General features: G+C 42.9%; 1 protein-coding gene and 1 pseudogene across 2 annotated transcripts in view; both read left to right on the top strand.

The window, feature by feature from the left end:
- Positions 1–21,864, top strand: part of THSD4 (thrombospondin type 1 domain containing 4) — a 624,907-nt gene that overhangs the window by 449,355 nt on the left and 153,688 nt on the right. The window lies entirely within an intron of this gene.
- Positions 5,557–8,094, top strand: LOC110134270 (large ribosomal subunit protein eL6 pseudogene; annotated as a pseudogene).

The raw sequence follows: 21,864 nt of genomic DNA on the forward strand, positions 1-21,864 counted from the left end.
GATGCTGGAAAAGATTGAGGGCAGAAGGAGAAGGGGAAGACAGAGGATGAGATAGTTGGAAGGCATCACTGACTCAATGGACATAAACTTGAGCAAACTCCACAAGAGATGGTGGGGGACAGGGAAGCCTGGCATGCTATAGTCCACGGAGTTGCAATGAGTCAGACATGACTTAGCAACTGAACAACTGAGAACCTATGTTTTAGCACAGGGCACTCTACTCAATGCCCTGCAGTGACCTAAACAGGCAGCAAATCCAAAAAAGAGGGGATATATGTGTCCTTATAGCTAATTCACTTTGATGTACAGCAGGAACTAGCACAACCCATTGTAAAGCAACTATACTTCCAATAAGAATTAATTTTTTTAAAAAAGAGCATTCCTTCAGTTTCTCTGAAGTTTTTTTTTTTTTTAAAGGTTGATGAAGGTGTGTGTCACCCATGTTAGGGGCAACCCAGAGAAAGTTTCACCCCTTTCATGACTCCCTTTTTAACTGTTCATACTTGCTCTGACTTGTTTATTTTCCTTGAATCCTACTTGCACTCGCAGTCAATATTTACAGTTGGGACCACTTGAAAAGCCTTAGTAAAACCCTCAGTGATGTTGGGTACAAGTATTTATTTCATGTGGTTTAGTTTTGTCTCCTAAACTAAATGGTAAACCTTTGAGATCAGGGGCCATGTGTTATATGTCTTTGAATCCAGCCCTCTGACTCTAGCATGGTGCAACGCTGATTACATGGTATGTACAAGTTAAACAGTTGATTGATGGATTTGCTGTGGTTTTTCCCATCCAAGTGGAAATATGGATGTTTGTCTCTTGAGGAGGATCCCAGTCCTCTGAGCTGATGTCATACACGGAGTTCACTTTCCATCGGCCTATTTCTTCACGTGGTCACATCCTCCCCAGACACAGACTGAGCCCCTGATATGTCAGACCCTTTCCAGGCACTAGAATGTCTTCTCTTAGGCACCAAACTCTGAGGCTCAGACTTCTGCGAGCTATTCACTGTTCTGACCAGACCTTGGTCACCTGGAGGCCATGGAAACTCTGTGGAGTATCTCAAGGGTGGGAAGGACCTAAAAGCAGGAACCCTGCCCAGTTGTAATGTAGGCTAATTAGATTCCATCAATCCGGTGGTATACACTGCCCCCCACCCACCCCGCAAGGTCCTGCTTCATTTGTTTCGGAAAACCTGATGAAGAGCATTTTTTTTTTAAGTAAGAACTCTTCCATTCTGTACTCAGCCACTACGGGGCTGCTGGCTGCTGGCTGCTGGCCTTGAAGAATGTGTGTGCACTCGAGGGCAAATGTCATCTCCCTGCATTATGTGCAGAGCTTGCTTTCTGCCTAAAGACAGGGAGCTGCATAAAGCCCCAATGTCTTCCCCGCAATGCACCCCAGTCTGTGGAGTGCCTTTTCAGCGGCAGAGCCACACAACTCGCTGAGATGCACTTGGACTCTCTGTTTTCCTGTAAACTCTCACATGGCAAATTCTGAGACTTTCATGCTAGGGTCATATCATCTTTCTGTTCTGACTCCATCTGGTGAAAGCCTGTTTAATTTTCCTTCCAACGTGACTGATACGAGCAGCAAAAGTTTTTTTTTTTTTTCTCTAAAGACTGAAATAGCGATTAAGACTTAATAGCAGTGTGACCTTGGGAAAATATCACTAATTAGCTACAGTCAATACTGTGGATTCAAGAGTATTCTGTGTAAGACTGCCACTCACACAGAAAATTCTGTCTAGATTTCCAAACTTTCCCTTTTCCTGGAATGCCGGCCTCCCAGTCTTCCAATGGTCAAGTCACTTCATCACTGCCCTAGCTCAGCTATCACCTCCTCCAGGAAGCCTTCTCTGGTTTTACTCTTCTTCTGAATTCCCATAAGGCTTTGTTTCCTCTCGAAACTCTTCATTTTTTTTCTTTGTCTTGTCTTGATAAGTGCCTATGTTACTTGATATTCTTCTCTAAGAACCTCGAGGAAAAAATCTGGGCCTTCTTAATCATTATTCTTTCCATAATACCTAATACAGTGCCTTACACATACATGACACTTTCTAAATATTTGGTGTGTGGGCATAGAAAATGAGTTATTTGGAATTATTTGAATTAATTGTACTCAACCATTTTTTTGTTTTGTGGGATTTTTTTTTACAGTTTACTGAGATATAATTGACATATAATATTGTATTAGTTGAACTGTATACAGCATAAAGATTTGATATATGTGTGTATTGCAAAATTATTACCACAATAAGTTTACTTAACATCCATCACCTCACAAAGCAACTTTTAAGTATACAGTACAATATTGTTAACCACATGACTTCCCCAGGACTTATTTGTCTTATAATTGGAAGTTTGTACCCATATTCAACTATTTTTAATGACCTCTACAATCAGCTCCTAAGTATATTTTCTGATGATGATGATGATGATAACTTAAATAGTAAGAATGAGCATCATTCATCAAATAGTTCCTACTTTCTACAAAGTAGCAGCATTTTACATTACCATACTCAGTAATGAGAAAATGTGGTTTTAGAGAGAGTAAATAACTTGCCCAACAACCACAATGAATAAATGATAGAAGTGAGATTTCAGCCCAGCTCCATTTGACAGCAGAATAAGAGCCATGAACGGTTGTATTATCCTAAAGATTATCTTTAAAGAGTGTAAGAGCAGTCTCTTTCCCTTTAGAATTCATGTGTTTGTGAAATCAGCCTAGAATGAAAGCATTTTGCAGCTAGAAAGATCATTACAGGTCATCTACACTTACCCCAACTCCAACCACTGCCCCCCTGGTCTCCATGGTGCTTCTAGAACAAGGGAATGGAAAACTGGGTGAGCATTCCCAGGCGGCCAGCCTTTGGGAGGCCTTGTCACGGGCCTGCCAAGCCTCTTTTCATGTTGGCTACTTTATAACTGGCTATAATTGCACCAGGCTTTGGTGGAAGACTTTGAGCCTAATAAAAATGTCAAACTCATTAAGAAGGTTTCCAAGACTAAATAAACTCTGAAGAGGCTGTAATCTTTGATGGCTCTAAATTTGCAAATCACAAGAATGTGGAAAAATATAACTGCCATGTACAGAGCTACTGAAATGTCACTATTTATTGCTTTAATGTCATCTTGTAATGGAGGTATGGTGGCAAGATCAGAAATCTCTCCTGAAAACACTGTAACACTCTTTATTGTAACAAAGCAGCTGTGTGTATGAGCTGTCCTGTATGTGTCACAAAGCAAAATCTAGAATAAACACAAATTTGATCAGCCTGGAGTCAGAGCCAAAATATCACTATATTGGAAACGTTTAAAGTCAGGGAGAATGGCGTTTTTTCCTGTCTTCTGGGTAGCTTAGGAAAACCATAGGAAAAACAGAACTTACACTGGAGAAAGTTTCACAAGTAGGAGGTAGAATTTCAACTGAATCTTAAATGTTGGGTTTGGAGAAGCAGTATTCTAGGAGACAGAAAAGGCTGAGAGACAAGGGCAGAGAGTATAATGTGGGGATGTTGATTAAGATGATGGTGTGCCTGGAGCTAAGAGTTTTATACTCAGGAATGTGAAGCATTTAGTGATTTATTAATGTCCTCTTAGATGCCAAACATTGAGTGAGAGGCTTAGCAAAAAATTGCCTTTATCCTCATGTTAGTCCTATAAGGTCAGTGTTATATTCAGCTTGTGCTCAGTTGCTTTGTCATGTCCAATTCTTTGCAGCCCCATAGACTGTAGCCTGTCAGGCTCCTCTGCCCATGAGATTCTCCAGGCAAGAATACTGGAGTGGGTAACCACTTCCTGCTCCGGGGAATCTTCCCAACCTAGAGATTGAACCAGTGTCTCTTACATCTCCTGCATTGGCAGCTGGATTTTTTACCACTGAGCCACCTGGGAAGTGCTATATTCAGTTTAGAGTTAATTAAAACTGCTGCTGCTGCTGCTGCTAAGTCGCTTCAGTCGTGTCCAACTCATCACGACCCCATGGACTGCAGCCTACCAGGCTCCTCCATGGGATTTTCCAAGCAAGAGTACTGGAGTGGATTGCCATTGCCTTCTCCGAAATAAAACTGAGATTCATGCAAATTCAGAGGACAGAAAGAAGATTGGTGGTTGCCAGGGACTGAGAGAGAGGGAAAAGTAGGAAGTGATTGCTAATGGGTATGGGGTTGCTTTGCGGGGTGATGAGTGTTCTAGAATTGGATCAATGTAGTATTTATACAACTTTGTGAACATACTACTGAATTATATACTTTAAAAGGGTGAAATATATGGCATATGAATTACATATCAAGAAACAATAATGATGGGGGGGGGGGACAGAGGAATAAAAAGATCAAATGACTTTCCCAGGGTCACAAAGTTTATGGTCATTTGGCAAACTGGGATTTCAACTCAACACTTCCCAGTGATGAAGCTTGTGATCTTCCCCCTAGGCTATGCTGTCTTTTGTCCTTTCGGGATCTATGAAGGCTTAGCCATGAGGTTGATTACAGACTTTTTAAAAAAAAGCTTTGTTTTTAAATTTGTCTACACCAGGTCTTAGTTGCAGCACGTGGGATCTTCCTTGCAGCACACGGGCTCATAGTTGCAGCATGCGGTGTCTAGTTTCCTAACCAGGACTCAAACCCAGGCCCCCTGCATTGGGAGCACAGAGCCTTAATCACCGGACCTCCAGGGAAGTCCCTGGTCTCAGACATTTGGTCAATGAATAAAATGTATTTTTACAAATGTAATGATGCTGACAGATACAATGTAGAACCTCCTGGGTCATGAGACACATAGTCAGGTTTCTAGTAGGAAGTAACACACAAACTATTGTCTTTGAAGAGCCAGAGCAGTTCTGGACTCCACCTGAGGTCAGGAAATGCTGTGGTGGTGTTGCTCACTGACCAACTGAGCCACCTGATGGAATACTTTTGGTACACACAGTTGGTGGGCTATGACAGGTAGAGTCTGCAGGAGGGGATCATATTATGAAAGATTGCAAAAGCCCTCCCCTCTGGTGGGGAAAGTTTAATTCGGGATAGTGGGCAGTGGTACGTTAGGGAGATTATTGTTGTTGGAAGGTTCTTCTGGCAGTGTGCAAAGGGTGGGTTAGTGTGAAGATGGAGTGAGCCAGGGAGGCCAGCTATAATCATCCAGGCATGAGTTGAGGAGAGTTTAGTTCAAGGTTTTTGTAGTAGAAACAGAGAGGAGGAATGAATTAGGGTGAGATTTAGAAAAAATAAATAATAGCCTCGGCCACAGATGGAGAGGAAACAGATACAGTTATAGAACTAGGCTACATTTCTCTTCTTTTTAACTCTAGGTTTTACAGCCTGGAAGACTAACAACTTGAAGGTGCTAGGGATAGGCGTGAAATGGAAAGGAGGCTTAGTTTGGGAAGAAAATAATGAAGCAAGTTTACAGCCTAATGAGTCTGAAGTAGTGATACTGAAACCCTGGCACAAGAGTTGTGCTTGTGCCTTGCCCAGGCTCTCATCCTAGACAGATACAACATTTTCATTCTTTTTTTTTTTTTTTTTTGGCTGTGACGGGTCTTAGTTGCAGCAGGTGGGTTTCTCTCTAGTTTTGGTACTTGGGCTTAGTAGTACTTGGTCATTCAGGCTTAGTTGCTCCACAGAATGTGGACCAGAGGTCAAACTCAAGTCTCCTACATTAGAAGGCATATTGTTGATCACCAGGGAAGTCCCCTGCAACCTTTTTATTCTTTGCACTTCAGGAAAGTATGGTCTGATTGATATGCCAGTGAGAAATATGAATGAGTAATAACACCTGGCAATTCAGTGCATTTTTGTAACACTTTGTAATTTACAGATTATTTTGGCCTCTTTTTCTCTACTTATTATGACCCACAGTTTTATTATAATCCTTCCACAATGGTGAATTTGCCTGCACAAAACTACAGTTTGATTTAGTGTGGCATTCCATTCAGTACTTTGAGTGACATAGGGAGTTCAAGAGGAAGAATCAGAAAGACCCTGAATATTTGGATGGAAGACATTTTGCCATCAATGCCTGGCAAAATGTGCATTATCTACATTAAATGAACAAATATCCCATTCACTTAGGGGGGCTCCAGAAAAGTTTGGACTGTAAAGAAGTCTGAGCACTGAAGAATTGATGCTTTCAAACTGTGGTGCTAGAGAAGACTCTTGAGAGTCCCTTGGACTGCAAGATCAAACCAGTCAATCCTAAAGGAAATCAGTCCTCAATATTCATTGGAATGACTGATGCTGAAGCTGAAGCTCCAATACTTCAGACACTTGATTTGAAGAGCCAACATTGGGAAAGACCCTGATGCTGGGAAAGATTGAAGGCAAAAGGAGAAAGGGGCAGCAGAGGATGGGATGATTAGATAGCATCACTGACTCAATGGACAAGAATTTGAGCAAACTCCGGGAGATAGTGAAGGACTAGGGAGCCCAGCATGCTGCAGTCCATGTAGTCACAAAGACTTGGACATGACTTAGCAACTGAACAACAACAATAAGAAAAGTTATGCAAGCAAGTGCTGGGAAGATGTCTGTGTATTAATCAGTGTCAGTTATTTACTGTTTTAGGGTATATAAAATGTTCACTGTAATAGAAGATAGTGGAATGGTGTCTTTAGGTGTTGAAATTAAAAAAAAAAAAAAACTGTCAGCCTAGGATTCTACATTTAGTGCCAATATTCTTTAGAAATGATGGCAGAAGAAATGCTATGGAAAAAAAGAAAGCAAGAAGGTCAGTAGGAAATACAGGGATGGGAGTCTCAGTTTTAAGTAGAATGATCAAGGAGGACCTTTCTGAGAAGGTGACAGTTGTTCAGAGACCAGAAAGTGAGGAGGTGAACCATGTGAACAAATGGGAGAAGAGGTTTTAACAAGCAGAAGGGCCCTGAGAAGGGTACGTGTTTAAGAAACAGCATGAAGACCAGTGTTCCTGGAACAAAGGGATTGAGGAAGAGAAAAGAAGGTGATGACACCATACAGTTGACGGGGCACCAGACTGTGTAGAGGATTATGGGGAAAATAAATATATATCTTATAGGCCTGGAACAATTCAAATGTAAACTTGTCATTCTCATATTATTTATTTTTAAAATGTCCTGATTTGGATGGGAAACATTATAGTAACCCTAAGTATGTGGCTCAGACGGTAAAGAATCTGCCTGCAGCTCTTTCCCATCTTGCAAGATGGCAGGTGAAAAGGCTGAGAAGCCAGATACTAAGGAGAAAAAACCTGAAGCCAAGAAGGCTGATGCTGTCAACAAGGCTAAAAAGGTGAAAGTGGTGAAGAAAGTTAAGAAGGGGGAGCTCCACTGCAGCCGAAACCCTGTCCTGGTCAGAGGAATTGGCAGATATTCCCGATCAGCCATGTTCTCCAGAAAGGCCCTGTACAAGAGAAAGTATTCAGCAGCTAAATCCAAGGTCGAAAAGAAAAAGAAGGTTCGGGTTCTTGCTACTATCACAAAACCAGTTGGTGGCGACAAGAATGGTGGTACCCGAGTGGTCAAACTTCGCAAAATGCCTCAGTATTACCCTACTGAAGATGTGCCTCGGAAACTGTTGAGTCACGGCAAGAAAGCGTTCAGTAAGCACGTTAGGAAGCTGCGCGCCAGCATCACTCCTGCGACCGTTCTGATCATCCTCACGGGGCGCCACAGAGGCAAGAGGGTCGTTTTCCTGAAGCAGCTGGGCAGTGGCTTGCTACTTGTGACTGGGCCTCTCTCCCTCAATCGAGTTCCTTCTGCGTAGAACACACCAGAAATTTGTCATTGCCACCTCCACCAAAATCGATATCAGTGGTGTGAAAATCCCAGAACATCTCACTGACACTTACTTCAAGAAGAAGAAGCTGCCTAAGCCGAGACACCAAGAGAGTGAGATCTTCGACACAGAGAGATAGAAATACGAGATCACAGAGCAGCGCAAGGTTGACCAGAAAGCTGTGGACTCACAAATTCTGCAAAGAATCAAAGCTGTCCCTCAGTTCCAGGGCTACCTCCACTCTGTGTTTGCTCTCACAGATGGAATTTACCCTCACAAAGTAGTATTCTGAACTTCTTGCAAAGAACCTAAGTAAATAACTTGTCCAAAAAAAAAAAGAATCTGCCTGCAATGCAGGAGACCTGGGTTCAATGCCTGGGTTGGGAAGATCCCCTGGAGGAGGACATGGCAACCCACTCCAGTGTTCTCGCCTGGAGAATCCCCTGGACAGAGGAACCTGGCGGGCTACAGTCCATGGGGTCACAAAGAGTCGGACACGACTGAGCGACTAAGCACACATACAACCCTAAGTATAGATCATGTAAAGATTTGGGTCTTTATGCATATTGGAGTGTCATGCTGAATGAAGTAAGTCAGACAGACAGGGAGAAATATATGACACCCCTTATATGTAGAATCTAAAAAAAATAAAATTATACAGATAAACTTACTTACAAAACAGAAACTGACTCTTAGACTTCAAGAACAAGCTTATGGTTGCTGGAGGGAAGGATGGGGGTAAGGAATAATTAGGTTGGGGGTGGGCATGTGCACAGTCCTATATTTAAAATGGATAACCAACAAGGACCTACTGTATAGCACATGGAGCTCTGCTCAATGTTATGTGGTAGCCTGGATGGGAGGGGAGTTTGGGGGAGAATGGATGCCTGTATACGTGTGGCTGAGCCCCTTTGCTATTCACTTGAAGCTATCACAACTTTGTTTGTTAACTGGCTTATTGTTGTTGTTCAGTCACTAAGTCACGCCTGACTTTTTGCAACCCTGGGGACTGTAGCCCACCAGGCTCCTCTGTCCACGGGATTCTCTAGGCAAGAATACTGGAATGGGTTGCCATTTCCCACTCCAATACAAAATTAAAGGTTTAAAAAAAAATAAGGATTTGGGCCTTTATATGTATTGAAGTTGGAACCTCTGAAGGTTTAGACTAGTGATCTGGTTCTAACATGAGTGTTGGACTATCACGTGGAGAGTAGATGCTAAGTGGGCAAAACTGAAAAGAGGATGCCAATTCATTAACTATTGAACCAACCCAGGTGAGAGGTGAGGATGTCTTGGGTCACAGGGCAGTGGAGGTGTTAAGAGGTGTCTGGATCCTGGAAGTATTTTGAAGGGGAAGTGGCATGCTGGATGCAGGATGTGAGAGGAAATGGTGAATAGAAGGTGACATCAAAGATTCTGGTCTATACCATGGGAAGGATGGAGTAGCCCACAGCCGAGATGGGGAACAGATTAGGAGAGAAGATCAGGAACTAGAGTTTGGGTTGGGAAGTTTGTGGTGCCTTTTGGACAGTTAGGTGGAAATGTTCAAGGCATGAATATAAAAGTCAGAAGTTTGGGGAGAGCTTCAGAAGGGAATGTAAATGTGGCATTTAATGCCAAGAGACTGGGTGAGCTTGGCAAGTGTAGAAGAGAGAGGATGGTCAAAGAACTGAGCCCTGGGATGCTGTGATGTTTAAAGCCTGTGAAATGAGGAGGACAGCAAATAAGATGGAAAAGTAACAACCAGGGAGTTCAGAATAAAATTAGGAGACAGTGCATTGCCAGAAGCCAACTGAGGACAGTATTCCAAGGAGGAAGATGTAATCATCTGGGTCAGATGTTCCTGTTAGGTCCGGTAAGATGAGGACTCAGAATGAATCATTGGATTTAGCATCCAGACAATCAGTGGCCACCTTGACAATGTGGCCAGTTCCTAGCGAGGCACCTAGTGAGGGCAGAAGCCTGACTGAAGCAAGTTCAAGAGAAAATGCTGTCTCTATTTTTGTGGGGGTTTTTGGTTTCATTTTTTGTTTTTGACTTCTCCCTACTTTCAAACACTCTACTTGGCTAGCCCTTGTGAAAAGCAAAAGATAAAGGACATTTCTCCAAGAAATGTCTCTTTTATTGTACTGTGCGCAATAGACTAGGCAGAGAGACCACAGAAGTTGTATGGTTTTATGTTGCCTTCATTTGGCTTCTTTTGAGGATGGGGGCATTTGGCAGGAGCATGATAACTTATTTTATATTCCTTGTCACTTAAGCTCCTGCAGTAAAGCGAATGCAATTTGGGAGCAGCAAACTCCAGCAAGGAGACAGAGTCAGCAGCTCAAAGGAACAAGACCTCCCAGAAATAATGTATTTCTAGGAGCAGTTGTAATATGATTGTCCTTAAAATTAGGAGATGAAATCTGAAAACCTTTCAGAGGGAAAAGAAGGCAGGACTGGCTGACAGCTTAGCTTTGGGGAATGAATATGGGGAAAAGAAAGAATTCATCAAATCTTTGGGGCAAGCCAAAAACTTAGCAGTACTCAGCAGAAATGCGTGGGGAGGAAAAGAGGGGCTGACTAGGGGCAATGTGGTAAATTCAATTTGAGACCGTTGCAGGAGATACAAATGGAGATGGTCTATCACTGGCTAGAAACCAACACTAGTAAGTTGGTGTGGCTAAATGTGGCTTTGGGCAGTCCCTAAATGGGAAGTGGCAGAGGAAGTCCTGTTTCATAGAAGACGTGGGATTTAGGAGCCATTCCAAAAGTTGGAGAAAGGCAACTTGACCCATCCTGGGAAGAAGTGGTAATTAGGAAGGTCACATGCAGATGGTCCAGCTTGCAAGACAGCTTAAAGGTGAGAAAGGATGGCATCTCCACATTTGTAAATGACAAGGACCTTGAGAGGTGACTGCTGTGAGTTAAGGTGTTGGAATGAGTCTCTCACTAGCTTGAGAAACCTAGACACTGTATTAAACAGCAGAGACATCACTTTGCCTACAAAGGTCCATATAGTCAAAGCTATGGTTTTTCCAGTAGTCATGTACGGATGTGAGATTTGGACCATAAAGAAGCCTGAGCACCAAAGAATTAATCCTTTTGAACTGTGGTGCTTGAGAAGACTCTTGAGAATCCCTTGGACAGCAAGGAGATCAAACCAATCAACCTAAAGGAAATCAACCCTGAATATTCATTGGAAGAACTGAAACTGAAGCTCCAATTCTTTAGCCACTTGATGGAAGTGGCTTTAGCCAGCTCATTGGAAGAGACCCTGATGCTGGGAAAGATTGCAGGCAGGAGAAGAAGGGGGCAACAGAGGATGAGATGGTTGGATGTCATCACCAACTCAAAATGAGTTGACATGAGTTTGAGCAGCTCTAGGAGTTGGTGAAGGACAGGGAAGCCTGGTGTGCTGCAGTCCACGGGGTCGCAAAGAGTCAGACATGACTTAATGACTGAACAGTGAACAACTTCTGTACTCACTGACTCACTGCTAAGATGCAGACATCACGCCCAGCACTGAAAATTCAGAGGCTAAGATAGGGTGACTGCACCTGCTGTAGTGGCCCTCACTGCTGTGAAAGAGCACTGCTTGCTCCACCCAGCACAAAGTGTGAATTGTGCTTGAGGAATGAGGAGGTGGAGCCTTGCCCACCCTGAGTCTCAGGGCAGGTGCTCAGATAGAGTCATGCTGAATCCAGCCTTAACTAGGTCCAGGGAGGAGGGGTCTGTAACTTTGTCCAACACAGACAAACACTAGGGCTTGTGGAAGAGAATGAGAGGTCTTGGAAGGTACAGGCAGTTCAGGAGTATGTAGGCTCTGGAGTCCAGAGCAGAGCAGGAAATGAGGAAGGAAACGGGCGAGGGCTGATCAGTAGCCGCTTAGGAAGCATGCTGAGGGCAGGGTGAGTGGAGAGGAATGGGACTCACAGCGTATGGTGGGCCCTTTGTGGTTGTTTTTGAAGATATTTTATTTATGTATCTGTTTGTTTTTGGCTGCTGTCAGGCCTTAGTTGCAGTCCTCGGGATCTTCCTTCAAGTGCGGGGGCTTCCGTCTACTTGAGGTGTATAAACTCAGTAGCTGCAATGTGTGGGCTCGGTTGCTCCCTGGCAGTTGGGATCTTAGTTCCCCGACCAGGGATCCATCTGGCATCCCTTACATTGGAAGGCAGATTCTTAACCACTGACCACCAATGAAGTCCTGCAGACTCTTTATTAAGGCTTTCATATTTTTAAATTTAGTTGTGATCTTTCAGTGTTTAAAAAACATAAATACTGTTTGTAAAAAAAATTATAAAACACAGAAAGAAAGAAGGCAGTAACCTCTCATTGTTAGCATCCTGATAGACTTCTTCCTGGTATTGCATGGCGTCTCTTCCAACCTTTTATCACTTAGCATTTTGAAGGGGATCTCCCACATTATTAAAAATTCTTTATAAACACCACCTTTAGCAGTATATAATATTCCATCCTGTGAATGCATAATGATTTATCTAATCATTATCCTAGTACTGTGCATTTGGGTTGTTTCCAGTTTTTTTTAATTATTTATTCATCTATTTTTTACTCACTGGGTCTTCATTGGTGCTTCATTGCTGCAGAAAGCTTGGGCTTTCTCTAGTTGCGGCGAAGGGGCTACTCTCTAGTTGTATTGAGTGGGCTCTAAAGCATGGGTCTCCGTAGTTGTGGCACATGGACTTTGTTACCCCAAAGCATGTGGAATCTTCCTGGACCAGGGATTGAACCCATGCACCCTGCATGGGCAGTTGGATTCTTAATCACTGGACCACCAGAGAAGCCCTTGTTTCCAGTTTACATAAATATAAATAAAGCTGCGATCAGCATCCTTGTATGTCCATCTTTGACCTTGTTTTCAATTATACCTTCAGGATTAATTCCTCTAATTGGAATGACTGGGTCAAAGGGCGTGAGCATTTTCAGCCTCCTGATCCCTGTTGCCAAATGGTTTTCCAAAAACTCTTTCCAGTCTGTGTTTCAACTGGCAGCATTTCACTGCAAACTCTCCAAAAGTGAATGTTGTAATTTAAAATTTGATAGCACTTAATCCTGATGGTATTCTCATGAAATGAGTATTACCCCCAATTTACAGATAAGGAACTGAGGTCAACAGGTTATTTCACTAGCTCCAAGTCACACAGCTTGGAAGGCACAGGGTCAGACCCAAACTGGGTTTGACTGAAAATTCAAGAGCTGCATTGCCATCTCCCTGGGCAGGTAAGGGACCCCACTGGAGGGTTTTAAATCCCGAGAGTGACACGAAATACAAGGTGCTCTTGGTTTGCTCTTCTTAGCCCTGGCTTGTAGGTTGATGATGAGTCTAAAGATTAACTACCAACTGACATGACAGAACCCTTTCATAACACACCTCTTCTTGTTCTTTGGAGCATTTATGAGCTGATGAGTGACTATGCAGAGAAAGGAGAAAAAAAACAGAAAACGTAATGTAGGTTATTAGTGTTAATAGGTAACATGTATATGAGTTCATACAAATTAGTTAACAAATGTGATCCACCACAGTAATTTCTGAAGAGTGTTATATAGTTAATAATTGTGGAAGGGGTCATTTCACAAGGAATTAAGCTGAGCTGTTCTCAGCTCAGCCATGTTTCTGAAACCTCCCATATCTCTTCAGCTTTTTAGACGTGAAGGTCCAAGGTAAGGACTTGCATGTCCAGAGTCATCTCAGTGTTTAACTCAGGCTTTGGCCAAATAAGCCACATGGGTTTAATTTGCTCTCTGGAAGGACCCAAATTGGCCAATAATCTCTTCTTGGCCATATGTGGGGAGCATAAGAAAAATAATAATCAGAACTACCACTTATTGAGTGCTTACTATATGCCAGACTCATCGAGAAAATGAACTCCCTTGGGCACATTTGGGACCGAATAAGCAAATCAAATTAAAGACAGGTTCCCTGGCATTGATCCCAACACTGTCATCAGCAATAAAGAGGTGAAAACTGTTTGCAAAAGGGATTTAGATAATCTGTTTTAGAGCACATTGTGTCATGTATATTCCTTCCCTGACTTAAAGAAGAATATGCTGGTATTAAATAGGAGAAAGCATCAGATCGACAAGCAATTGATGGTGACAGCCACTCACATGTCACAGAGGAACTATATGCTGCAGAGAGGAAGGAATCATGTGGCACTTTGCCCAGTGGGATGTGTCCCCAACCCCCCACTTCAGGGCCCCCTGCCCACCTTCTGCCCTGTCCTGTCTTCCCCCTTGGTTTTTTGTTCATTGCTCCTGTCAGTGAGAGAAGCACCACTTTTCATAAGCACGTGTGAACTAAGAGATCCACCATTATCCAGAGAATGGCATCTTTAGGAAGGCACTGTGATGTACTCCAGGCAGTGCTAATTTTTTCACAACAGAACTCCTGTGAGGGGACTGCCCTGGCTGTCCAGTGGTTTAGACTTTGCCTTCCAATGCAGGGGGTGCAGGTTCGAGCCCTGGTCAAGGAACTAAGATCCCACACGCCTCTCGGCCATAAAACTAAAACATTAAACAGAAACTGCGAATAGGGACTGCAGCCATGAAGACGCTTGCTCCTTGGAAGAAAAGCTGTGATGAACCTAGACAGCATATTAAAGAGCAGAGACATCACTTTGCTGACAAAGGTCTGTATCATCAAAGCTATGATTTTTCCAATAGCCATATGTACAGATGTGAAATTTGGACCCTAAAGAAGGCTGAGCACCAAAGAATTGATGCATTCAAATTGTGTTCCTGAAGAAGACTCGAGAGTCTGTTGGACTGCAAGGAGATCAAACCACTCAACCTAAAGGAAATCAGCCCTGATTATTCATTGGAAGGATTGATGCTGATGCTGAAGCTCCAATACTTTGACTACCTGATGCAAAGAGCCAACTCACTGGAAAAGACCCTGATGATGGGAAAGATTGAAGGCAGGAGGAGAAGGGGATGACAGAGGATAAGATGGTTGGATGGCATCACCAACTCAATGGACATGAGTTTGAGCAAGCTCCAGGAGATGGTGAAGGACAAGGAAGCTTGGCATGCTGCAGCCCATGGGGTCACAAAGAGTCGGACACGACTTAGTGTCTGAGCAGCAGCAACAATACTGTAACAAATTCAATAAATACTTTTTAAATGATCCACATCAAAAAATCTTAAAAAAAAAAAAAAAACAAAAACAGAACCAACAAACTCCCTTGCGAACAGGTTCAAATCAGCAAGGACTACCCTTGGAGAAACAGCCTGGAGGGAGATCATGACGGTGGGCGGGGCTCCACTTAGCAGGGATGGATGTTGGGGACACTCCTGGTTCCAGTACTTTACTCTCTGCACTCAAGTGTAAATTCGGGCTATTTATACACACAGTGTATATATTTATATACACTGGAATATACTTGTACTTTAACAGACTCTTTCTCCAGATTGTATAAAATGCCTGTCTTCATACCTGTTTGCTCATGTAAAAGAAGGTAAAACTCTGACAGATATCCCTCAAATGTAATTTGGAGGCGAATAGCACAGAGCCGACAGGGCAGTTATATGATGTGAGTGGGGGATGAGAAAGATACCCCTTAGTGAGTTGGTATGTACGTAAATATGTACACATTCATGTGTATCGTTACTCCACGTGTGTGTGTGTGTATGTGGAGAAGGAGAAAGACAGGCTGGGGAATGGAGAGGATTACATGAATGAGTACTATGCTGACCTCTCTTCTTAGTGTACAACTATTTGCAGAGGCCTTGGCAATTTTTTTTTTCTTGGCAATTTTTAATGTGTATTTAGATGCCTTAATGGAAAAAGCATTGTGCTTGTTGCTTCTTGGGCCCAAACCTCAGTTATGCTACCTGGTAAGTTGTGCAATCAGTAAATATGAGAAGTACCAGTGGTAGCTAGTTCCAGTCAGTCGATTCCATGTTCCTTCTATATCCCTGATCCTTTCAGTGTTCTAATATTGCTGTACTGATCTCCTGTTTCCTGTATCTGGTGTTTGGAAAGACCTAAGGTTTTCCTTGGAAATGAAAGTATTGCCATTTGCTCTTGGAGACCAGTTAAGTGTGGTCCCAGGCTAGCCTACCAATGAGCTGGTGCCTACTTCCCACTGCAGCATCTCTTGTGGAAGCTTCATCCCGTCAGAAGCCCTGTGTCCATCCGCAGTGGAAGCTCGGTACGCCCCCTCTTTTCTCGGTAAGCACCCTGCGGACACCTGCTCTGTGCTGGGGACGCTCAGGAGCTCACAGTCTAGACCGGAGAGACGACTGATAACAATTAACCATTGTATAATACGACAGGTGAGCAATTCATGTTATATGTGGAGGAGAGAGAGGGATTAACCCCCCTGGGGAGGTCAGAGAAAGCTTCAGAGGAAATGACATTTCAGTTGACTTAAGGGAGGATTTTTGTTTGGCAGACCAAGGAGGACAATTAAGGCAGAGGCTACATTGTGATAGGGTCAGGGGACAGGATTTGGAATGCCTGGGTCTCTAGGGGGATGGGGGGAAGAAGGGGAGCGTGCTGGTTAAGCATTTAAGTTGTGGAATGGGAAATGGCTCTAAGATTGGAAAATTGGCCACAGTCAGGTCTTGGAGACTTTGAGTTGAGCAGAAGTTGAGTGAGTGCTCTTTGCCGAGAACTGCTGATTTATAGAGGCATGTAGGGCTTCCCAGGTGGTTCAGTAAGTAAAGACTCTGCCTGCAATGCAGCAGACCTGAGTTTAATCTCTGGGTGGGGAGGATTCCCTGGAAGAGGGATTGGCAACCCACTCCAGTATTCTTGTCTGGGAAATCCTATGGACTGATGAGCCTGGCGGGCTACAGTCCGTGGGATCGCAAAGAGTCAGGCACAACTTAGCTCCTCAGCAACAACAATAAAGGCACTGAAGTCAGTGAGTTTACCATTCATCGCCAAGGCGTTTGGGGCCCCAGAAGCTCTGCTGGGTCATTTGAAAGACATTCCCTTTTAGCCAGTTCTGTGGAAATGGACAACCCTCAAAGACTTGCGAAACGCTAGCTGTGTGGTCAGGGAGGAGCCAGAAGGCCTGGGAGACCTTTGGAAAAGGGTCGTGAATGACCAGTATCTTTGTGCTTTTGTCAGTGTAATCGCTAAAGGGGAATTAAAACCTTTTGTAAAAGAGGTAATGAGGCTTACTAAGGTTGGATGAGCTCACAGTTTCAACTAATCACCCCCCAGTGGGGTCGATGCCAGACTTCTTCTGCAAACTTCTTTGTAAGATGGCGCCTTGAATTAAAGGATTTCTGAAAACAGATAATTCATAGAGGAAATGGTTGCACAGAGGTAGAGGATCTGGAATTCAAAGGGCAGACTGCAGGAAGCCAGAATGGTATCCCAGGCTTGGATTGTTCCTGTGTGAATCTGTACAAGGTTGTCCATGGCTGTTTTCACCCATGAAAAGGGGTGGGTTCCATGGCTGCAGCTGTTGACAGAAAAGAGGGATCTGCAGCTGCTTAAACTTTTGACATATTGCTATGGGACCAGAATGGGAGGCCATTCAACTTCCTCTCAACGTCTGCCCTGCCTTCTGAATTCTGAAGTTGAAAGGGTCACACTCAGACAGAGACCCCAGCTGTGAAATTATTTCCCAATAGAGTCACCACATTGATATGTTTCAAAGACCCAATCCAGGGTGCTCCAATAAGCTAGGAGCAAGGTGGTTGATTGTTGGAAGAATTTCTGGAAGTTTCTGATTGTTGCTAAATGTGGCTTAAATCAGAATGCTATTGCCATCAGTAGGAAGGAGTTAGCAAATCCACAAATTGTGCTTTTGAGAATAATCCTATCTTGAAGGGTATTGTTTATTTTAAAAAAAGCCATTATCACTTAGTCACATGAATAACCAAAATAAAGCATTTGAGTCTGCTTCCTTAATGAAAAGGCTTTTTTAACTTTTTATTTTATTTATCTTTGTTTTTGGCTGTACTGGATATTCGTCAATGAGCATGAGTTCTCTCTAGTTGCAGCAAATGGGGGCTACTCTGCTCTGTACCAGTTTCTCATTGTAGTAGTGGCTTGTTTTGTTGTGGAGATGAAAAAGCATTTTGAAATTCACCCTGACTTATGAAAAAGCAAATGCATTTTCATTTGTTAATAGCCAGTCACAAGCATAGTGTTTGCATAAACAGAGCTGGTGAAGAGCAACCTTTCCCAAAGTGTGTTCCAGTACCTTTAGTTCTGTGAGAGTCCTGCACAAGAAAGGTTTTATATGTGAATAAGCCCAAGAAATGCTGTCTTATATGCTCCTCTTGGAGGTTCACAGGGCCCACTGGCACAGTAAAAACACTAAGGAAACCCGGTTGACTTTGTATAATTTAGCATTTCCTAAACTTGTTTTCCATGGAGCCATTATTTTGGGTTTTGTTTGTTATTTTCAATTTTTAACATCTTTGAAAATCCTGTATATTCAGAACAACTTTAGGAAGTACTGGTTTGGAGAACTAAGACATAAGTAGCATTAGCATTTATTGTCTTCAATTGCCTTTGCTCACTTTTGACAATGTTGAGCCAGTTAATCATTAGCCTGGAGATATTTATGAAGCCACATACATAAAATGAGCCACAGTCTTTCTCTCCAAACCTCTCTTCCTCATCTAGACCTTCTCATCTTCTTAACTCCCCATATCCACCTAAGTAAAACAGGCCTGACCATGTCAATTTTTTGTCTACACACTGTTTATTAACATATATTCATACCAACTGTTGTGCTCAGTAGGGTTCTTTTATCCACCCATGGGATCATATCGCATGTAAGCAGTAAATCCAGGCAGAACCTATGTACTCCAATAAACCGGTACTGATTAGGTGGAATGTAGTGTAACATTTGGGCCAAATTCCCAGCTGACCAATATGCCTCCTGTTATGTGGGGAGTAAGTATACTTCATCTGGGCTTTTAGTCTGTGTAACTGATACCCACCTATGATCTGAATGGGGATTTGCTGCATGTTGACCAGACCATAAACTCTCTGAATAAATAGACCCTTTTCCCTGTCCTCCCCTTACTACAGGGAATATTTATTCATTCAAATTTTATCCACAGAAACCAGCTGCAGGCATGAAGGCTCTACAGTTCAAGCTAGGTCATCAGAATGGCAGACTGGAAATGCTTTCTCCCTGAAGTACCCTATCTTTTTTTTCTCCAGAACTCAGTGGCTCTGTTTTGGCCAAAGATTTTTCCCTCTGCCCCAAATAAAGATTTGCAAAATTGTTTGGGAGAACTCTACCCACTTCTTGCAAATCCTTGCTGCCATTTGCTCTATTTTGTTACTCATCCCAGTCTGGATTCAGCCACCTTTAATCTTGAGGACACTGGCAACTTCCTAATTATTATATTCAATTGCCATCATCATAGTTTTATTTTTTTCCACCTCCTCAAAGTCTTCTTGAGAATCTATCCTTCTGACTTATAGGATGCTGAATTCTCCTTGTTCTCACATGCCCTTGAAGTCAGCGCTTCCAATCTTCATCTTCTACATGGAATTCTTACACCCATTTATCTTGTGTCACCAACCACCTGAGGTTACTGCCCCATCTCCAATTCTTTTGGAATCCTGCAGGGAATAAACAAGTAAACTGAACCTATTGCTTCCTCCAAATATTTCTATTTCTCTGCATGAAATCATAAATCTCCCAGGTCAATTGAACTTAAAACATCAGGATTATCTTTGACTTCCCTGTGTCCCTGACCTCCTGTGACATCTATGACTGTGTCATAAATTAGGAAGCGCAAGGGCAGGTCTGTAAAAGAAATTTATATTTTCTGTGTCCTGTTCAAATAAATAGAATTTATTTAACCCATTTTATTTTATGCTGAGAAGTCATCCTACTCACTAGTATCCCCATAGATTACTTCAAAATGCTTCCTGGCTTTGTTGATGTGTATGTTCTTGTCATCTAAAAGCTGTATGTGTTTTATCGGAGTCCTCTGTTTACTGGTGACTGCCTTCTGGTGAACAGTCCTGTCTGTTAATGATTTTATAAGCCTAGATCAGAGATTTTGCTCATTGCCTGGCTCAACCCTGTATAGGATTTTTGGAAAGGAGGGTGAGAGTGAAATTTAGTTCCGACTTCATAAAGCATCATCTCAGTGGACAGGAAAGTATAAATCTGAAAGGCTTAAACAACAGTTTCTGAAAATATTTAATGAAATCCAGAAATGTTCAGTTGGAAGATACACTTCAAGTATAGGAAGAGAGGGAGAGGTTAGTGTTGGTGAGAGTCACTGTGGAATGTTCCAAAAGGAGATAAGATTTTGAGTGGAGATGAAGAATATGGGATATTTGAAGACAGCAGTAACTGGAGACCAAGAACTCAGAGACTATTTCTTCTTCCTTTCAAAAGGGAGAGAGGTAATGAGCTCGACCTGGTAGGTGGAGAAGCATGACCACATGAGCATAGGTGAACCCTCCCACATACACACACGCTCACACAGAAGTTCACGCGCATTAACTGACTCTGGGCTGGGTGCTGTGCTGGATGCTTTTCCAAACAGCAGATGAGGCCTGTAAGTGAGGAGTCCCTCCAGCTTGGGATGGAAGATGCCACCCTTCCTACCAAACCACTGCTCTCCATTCAAAACCAGGACCTTGGAAAAGACTGGACTTTAGAGTAGTTCTGAGATTACACTCCCTTCAATGTAAATCAATTTGTACAGATTTGGTTTTGCAAATGAAAACAATTCTCCAGTGTTTTATAGCTCTCCACTTCTGCCCTCAGGCTTGTTCACTTTTCCCTTTTAAATATAAATGGAAAAATGGAAATGAGGTTTCCATGATGCACGGAATGTCTATTTTCAGAAAAGATGAACAGGGTCCTCCTGTCAGAGACTCCAAAGAGAAATGTGGCTTCCAAGGAGTGGAAGGCTGAAAATAAAGATGCTGGTAGATAGGTAAGTGAATTAATAAAATGAGGCAACCAAATTAAACCCCTGCACTCATTCACCTCACCATTGAAAGAAACATCATGCAAAGAAAACGAGAACCAGGGGACGGAGGGGAACCTCCAGAGAAACCCAGGCAGCTGTCCCCAAGGATCTTATGAGCTGGGATTGCCAAAACATTGGTCATGTGGGCAGAAGGGAAGCAGGCGCCCTGATGAGCTCACACAGCAGTGAAATGCAGGGAAATGGGGTTAGGAAGGACAAGGCTGGATTCAACCAGGACTCTTGAAAAAGGGGCTTCTAGATCATTTGGATGTCTTGTTGGCCTGTAAGTCAGCAAGGCATCAGAAAAAGTGGTCTGGGTGATACGTGCATTTCAGGTATGGGAATCCTGGGTTTGGATCCTGGTGAGTGGCCTCATTTCCACATGTGTCTGGTCAATAGTCAACTGCTGAGCTACTGTGGGCACATTTCATGATAAAGTGACAACAAACTGAGCCTATTTTCCCCGCCATAAATGAGGATAAAAATACCTCATCAGATTGCTATGAGGATTACAAGGGATTGGAGGAGTAAAATATGAGATTTATAACATATACTTTATACAGAGTGAATATTAAAAACAAAAACAAAAATGGAAGCTGCTCCTTCTCTTGGTCATCCTCATCACCCTTTTAGAGCAACTAAGAACAGAGTGCAGGGCCAGACCTACTCCTTAGGGCCCCCAAATAATGTTCAATTCAGTTCATTTCAGTCACTCAGTCGTGTCTGACTCTTTGCAACCCCAAGGACTGCAGCACACCAGGCCTCCTTGTCCATCACCAACTCCCAGAGTTTACTCAAACTCGCACACTGAGTCAGTGAGGCCATCCAACCGTCTCATCCTCTGTCATCTGCTTCTCCTCCTGCCTTCAATCTTCCCCAGCATCAGGGTCTTTTCCAATGAGTCAGTTCTTTGCATCAGGTGGTATTGGAGTTTCAGCTCCAGCATCAGTCTTTCCAATAAATATTCAGGACTGATTTCCTTTAGGATGAACTGGTTGGATCTCCTTGCAGTCCAAGGACTCTCAAGAGTCTTCTCCTACACCACAGTTCAAAAGCATCAATTCTTCAGCACTCAGCTTTCTTTATAGTCCAACTCTCACATCCATACATGACTACTGGAAAAACCATAGCCTTGACTAGACAGACCTTTGTTGGCCAAGTAATGTCTCTGCTTTTTAATATGCTGT

The sequence above is a fragment of the Odocoileus virginianus genome, chromosome 6 (genome assembly GCF_023699985.2).
Source record: "Odocoileus virginianus isolate 20LAN1187 ecotype Illinois chromosome 6, Ovbor_1.2, whole genome shotgun sequence".
In the NCBI taxonomy this organism is placed as follows: domain Eukaryota; kingdom Metazoa; phylum Chordata; class Mammalia; order Artiodactyla; family Cervidae; genus Odocoileus; species Odocoileus virginianus.